This window comes from Schistocerca cancellata, chromosome 1, assembly GCF_023864275.1.
Source record: "Schistocerca cancellata isolate TAMUIC-IGC-003103 chromosome 1, iqSchCanc2.1, whole genome shotgun sequence".
In the NCBI taxonomy this organism is placed as follows: Eukaryota; Metazoa; Arthropoda; class Insecta; order Orthoptera; family Acrididae; genus Schistocerca; species Schistocerca cancellata.
Window position 1 is genome coordinate 564,688,953 of NC_064626.1, and position 6,456 is coordinate 564,695,408.

Sequence of the window (6,456 nt, forward strand, 5' to 3'; positions counted from 1 at the left end):
CATCATCAAGAAATCTAGAAGAAGATGACCATAAACATTAAAATTGTAAATGTGATTACTTGAAGCTACAGGGTTACATATCAACCATGAAGTCAAGAGCAACACAAAAATTATATTTCAGTTCAACAGTCAGTGAAATGTACATCAACTCAGAACAGCAAACTGCATCACTACTCTGCTTGTGCTTCACCTTTGAGTCTGATCTTTTAGAGTTTCCATTGCAGCCATGACTGAATTGGATTTCTCTTTCTGCTACACTGATCTGAGCTTTGTTAGCTGCCAGGAAATCTAACCTCAGTATACTTTCATACTGTCTTTCTCTGCTCCGTGTCATTTGCATTTCCGCCACTTATTCATCTTGACCTGTCACAAAGTCAATTGCAGCTTTTTCTTAATTGTGCACCTAGTTGCCACCATTTAACCCTTTCATTGTACAGCTTGACTGCCACTAACTTCCTTCCTTAACTACATTGCACCAAATCAAAGAAATCTGAGCCCTCTGTGTCAACCAGGAAATAGACTTTTGCCCACAGTAAATTGTGTTAATGAGCAGACCTTTGAAACTGTTATCTGCAGAGCTCATAGTGACCAGTGATTCTTGGGGACAGTAGTAGTGGTGGCCTTTCTGTATGTTTCATCATTTAACATATTGCTCCCAAAGTCTCTACTTTCAGCCTTATGTTCCCATTCTTACACTTTCCCACTGTGTGTCCCACTCCAGTGATAAAACACTGAACTTTTTTCTTACAATCAGTTGTACTTTTTTCCCTGTTCTCATGGTAGCTGGTCGGTGAGTAATCTTCAACCACATGGTCATCTGGTTTACGATTAATTTTAGTTCTTCGTAGCTCTTCAACAAACTGAACTGTCATTTCTGTTGCTTCTTCAAATGTCTCGCAGTGCCAATCTTGTTGTTCGGCCAACTTTACCCTACAATCTGTTCAGAAACATATCTAATGGCCCTTGTCTAGCTCCAAACAATATTGCCTTGTGCGAATCATTCTCACTGAGGTCATATATGTTAGCATAATCATACTCATGCTGCCTGCAAAATGCTCGATAGATTCTTTGAACAAAATAAACATTGTGGAGTTACTCCTTTTAAGACCTTCCTCTGTTTTTCCTCTTGCACCATTACACAAGTGACTGTTTAAGTTTGTCATAAGTAGCTGCATGACTGCATGTGGTACCACATGTGACAAATTTGAATGCATCATCTTGGATTCACAGCCTTTTCACACTCTACTAAAAAGACATTTGAACATTCTCATACAATCTTCCACAGAAAATCAGAATCTAAGAAAAGTTCTTTACTGTTATTGAGTCTATTACACTTTCATTGGTTGTATTCTGATGGCTGCTATTTGCATGACACTCGGCCCTCCTAGCTTCCTCAATCTGCCTTTCTAAATATGTGAGTGCAATGGCTCTATAACTGCCTGAAAATTGTGTCTTGCTGCATGTCTGTCACGAATGATTATCCAGTTATTAATAATTTGCCATCACTGATGTTTGTATGCAGTGGAAAACAAAGCCAACATCTCCAACAATGCTACCTTCAGTGCTGAGTTTTGCTCCGCTGCATCGTTGAAGAAAAGTGCTCCAATGGAAGAATGTTGTCTGCTTCAAACTTGCACTAGTTCTACACTCATGTTCAGAAAAAATAGAACACCTTGAATGACGAGAGATAGGAAATTCATATTCACAGGACATGTATATTAGTATGTTCTGCAGAAATGATCAGCATTTCAGTCATCTCGGTTCAGCATGTGTACTGTTGCCTAGCAGGCACAGGGTCTGCATGGACCCTGGTAATTTGTTCTATGCATGGTAGCATCAGCATATATAAGGCACGAATGACATCCTGTGTTGTAGCCATCCATGCTGCATTCATGTAGTTCGAAACTTCATCTGTGGTGGTTGGCAATGGGTCACAATGCTACACCTGTCGTTTCACTATATCCCACGCATTTTCGATTAGCGACTAGTCTGGTGATGTGGTGGGCCAGGCAAAAGGCTGACATCCTGTGACACCAGGAAGGTATGTGTTCATGCAGCATCATATGGTCAGGCATTGTCGTGCTGAAAAATGGTGTCCAGGGTGTTATGCAGAAAGGGTGTGGCAGCGGGTTGAAGTATGTCATTCACATAGGTCACACTGGTTATAGTGCCCTGGACACGCACCAACTGTGATTTGTGGTTGCACCCAGTAGCACCCTATACCATAAGGCCTTGAGTTGGGATTGTATGTCTTGTGCAAATTTAGTCACTGTGATGCTGCTCCCCCTGTCTGTGGCGAACCAAAATGCAGCCATCATTTTCAAACACACAGAACCTAGATTCATCTAGAAACACTATCTAATGCCATTCCTGTCCCCAATGACATTGTTCCATACACCATTGCCATTTAGCATGTTTCTGTGCATTCATCAAAGGTAGGCAGAGAAGTGGACAACATGCACATAACCTTTGCCATAATAAACGACAATGGACTGTCAACCCTGAAAGTGTGTAATGTGTTACACTGTTTCAGTGTTGCACCAGAGCTGAGAAAGATGCAGATCTGTCTTGCAACGCCATTCGGATGATGTGTCGATCTTTTGAGGGGGTGGTCTGGGTGGTGCGATCTGACCCATCTTGGCTTGTTCTATGGCCTTCTGTGAACCATTCTGGGCACACCTGTTGCAGTGTCAAAACACTACATCCCACAGGAGCAGCAGTTTCCCAGATGGATGCACCACATTCTCTCATGCAATAATGCACCCTCTTTCACACTCACTGATTTGACAGTATGGTTTGTGCACACATCTGCGAGGCATCCTGCACATCTGCTCAAATCACACTGGTCTATTACCTTCAGTTTATAGTGACAACAAGAGCCACACATTTTACCAGTAGGTGGTGTTGCACCGTGATATTGAAGTTGACTGTGAACTCATAGACAGACATGGTTCAAATGATAATTATTTCTGCAGAACATACTAATGCACATGTCCTGTGAATATTAATGTTCTATCTCTTGTCATTCAAGGTGTTCCATTTTTCCTGAAGACGAGTGTACATTTGTATATGACACACTGACTTTTGTAAAAAGTCCAATCACTACTACATCCCGGGGAAGACTGTATGTTTTCTTCTTCTTCCCTCACGAACAATATTGGGTACAGGAACACTGAGGATCCCACATCTAGTAGCCTTTTGTAAGGGATCTCATTCAGGACGAACAGTGATGGAGTGTGGTGGTATGAAGGGTGAGCAGGTGATTGAAACTAATAGCTGTAGTCCAGTTAATAGCACCTGAGTTTATTCTTACCACAAAATATACATACAAGCATCCAGTCAATGCCCTGCTGGCCTACCAACTTAAACCAGGTGCAGACATCCTGGCTGTGACAAAATCATATCAGACAGTGTAGATTCTGCATAGGCAGCTTTTATTCCCTGCCAGTGGCCTCACACAGAGTCAGTGACCGCTGTTATGTGTGTATGAATTACACGAGGTGAAAGGTCGCACACCCTACGCTCTTATGGTGGGTGCCTGAACACCTCTGTCTGATATGTTTGATTCCAGTAGGTTTATATTCATCATCACACCTAGTGAAGTAAGTGACCCAATTAAACCTAAAGATCAAGTGGAAGTAATATGACTGGAGCTTCTTTAATGACACTTGTCTAAGAAAGGGAAGGTAGCAAGAAATGAGCTACTAGACATACCATCACAATCTATAACACTTCAACACGTTCTATTTTTATGTCATTTTCTCCCCAGCTATTATTTATTTTGGATGGGAAATGGATTAATGGATTACTTATAATCTGACAGGTGAAAATAGGAAAAAGAAAATTATGAGTTTACTCAATTTTATTATCTGTGTTGGTTTACATACTATAAGAACTGATTTTGTTCAGTTTTTTATATGAGGGTCATTATTAAGTAAGAACTGATAGTGCATTGTGTCTGCGCACCCTGTCACATGACATCCAGTCATGGTCAGCCACTCTTGGCCACTCTCTCACTATGCTGCCATTACATTTCACATCTTTGCCAGTGTTGTTTGTATGGTCATACTGCTTCATTTGTTGCCATGACAATCAGTAATCCTGGCAATTGTGAAGTGCACTTGGTTATTCAGTTCTTAATGCCAAAAAGGTTCACCCTGCTGAAATGATGTAGACTGTTTAATGAAGGAAGGTCAAATGTTCATGATGAAGAATGATCTGGACAGCCTACCGTCATACATGAAGACTTGACACAAAAATTTGATGCCAATAAATGCTGAGAGGTACTGAGAAACATTATTAAAGCTTAGGCACAGTATTCAAAATCACCTGCGGGGACTGCTCTCTTCTGCTTCATAACAATGTTTGTCCTCACATTGCAGCAAGAACAAAGAGGCAGTTGGACAAGTTTCATCTACATCTACATTTATACTCCGCAAGCCACCCAACAGTGTGTGGCGGAGGGCACTTTACGTGCCACTGTCATTACCTCCCTTTCCTGTTCCAGTCGCGTATGGGTCGCGGGAAAAACAACTGTCTGAAAGCCTCCGTGCGTGCTCTAATCTCTCTAATTTTACATTCGTGATCTCCTCGGGAGGTATAAGTAGGGGGAAGCAATATATTCGATACCTCATCCAGAAACGCACCCTCTCGAAACCTGGCGAGCAAGCTACACCGCGATGTAGAGCGCCTCTCTTGCAGAGTCTGCCACTTAAGTTTGCTAAACATCTCCGTAACGCTATCACGGTTACCAAATAACCCTGTGACGAAACGCGCCGCTCTTCTTTGGATCTTCTCTATCTCCTCCGTCAACCCGATCTGGTACGGATCCCACACTGATGAGCAATACTCAAGTATAGGTCGAACGAATGTTTTGTAAGCCACCTACTTTGTTGATGGACTACATTTTCTAAGGACTCTCCCAATGAATCTCAACCTGGTACCCACCTTACCAACAATTAATTTTATATGATCATTCCACTTCAAATCGTTCCGCACGCATACTCCCAGATATTTTACAGAAGTAACTGCTACCAGTGTTTGTTCCGCTATCATATAATCATACAATAAAGGATCCTTCTTTCTATGTATTCGCAATACATTACATTTGTCTATGTTAAGGGTCAGTTGCCACTCCCTGCACCAAGTGCCTATCCGCTGCAGATCTTCCTGCATTTCGCTACAATTTTCTAATGCTGCAACTTCTCTGTATACTACAGCATCATCCGCGAAAAGCCGCGTGGAACTTCCGACACTATCTACTAGGTCATTTATATATATTGTGAAAAGCAATGGTCCCATAACACTCCCCTGTGGCACGCCAGAGGTTACTTTAACGTCTGTAGACGTCTCTCCATTGATAACAACATGCTGTGTTCTGTTTGCTAAAAACTCTTCAATCCATCCACACAGCTGGTCTGATATTCCGTAGGTTCTTACTTTGTTTATCAGGCGACAGTGCGGAACCGTATCGAACGCCTTCCGGAAGTCAAGAAAAATAGCATGTACCTGGGAGCCTGTATCTAATATTTTCTGGGTCTCATGAACAAATAAAGCGAGTTGGGTCTCACACGATCGCTGTTTCCGGAATCCATGTTGATTCCTACATAGTAGATTCTGGGTTTCCAAAAACGACATGATACTCGAGCAAAAAACAGGTTCTAAAATTCTACAACAGATCGACGTCAGAGATATAGGTCTATAGTTTGGCGCATCTGCTCGACGACCCTTCTTGAAGACTGGGACTACCTGTGCTCTTTTCCAATCATTTGGAACCTTCCGTTCCTCTAGAGACTTGCGGTACACGGCTGTTAGAAGGGGGGCAAGTTCTTTCGCGTACTCTGTGTAGAATCGAATTGGTATCCCGTCACATCCAGTGGACTTTCCTCTGTTGAGTGATTCCAGTTGCTTTTCTATTCCTTGGACACTTATTTCGATGTCAGCCATTTTTTCGTTTGTGCGAGGATTTAGAGAAGGAACTGCAGTGCGGTCCTCCTCTGTGAAACAGCTTTCGAAAAAGGTGTTTAGTATTTCAGCTTTACGCTTGTCATCCTCTGTTTCAATGCCTTCATCATCCCGGAGTGTCTGGATATGCTGTTTCGAGCCACTTACTGATTTAACGTAAGACCAGAACTTCCTAGGATTTTCTGTCAAGTCAGTACATAGAATTTTACTTTCGAATTCACTGAACGCTTCACGCATAGCCCTCATTACGCTAACTTTGACATCGTTTAGCTTCTGTTTGTCTGAGAGGTTTTGGCTGCGTTTAAACTTGCAGTGAAGCTCTCTTTGCTTTCGCAGTAGTTTCCTAACTTTGTTGTTGTACCACGGTGGGTTTTTCCCATCCCTCACAGTTTTACGCGGCACGTACCTGTCTAAAACGCATTTTACGATTGCCTTGAACTTTTTCCATAAACACTCAACATTGTCAGTGTCGGAACAGAAATTTTCGTTTTG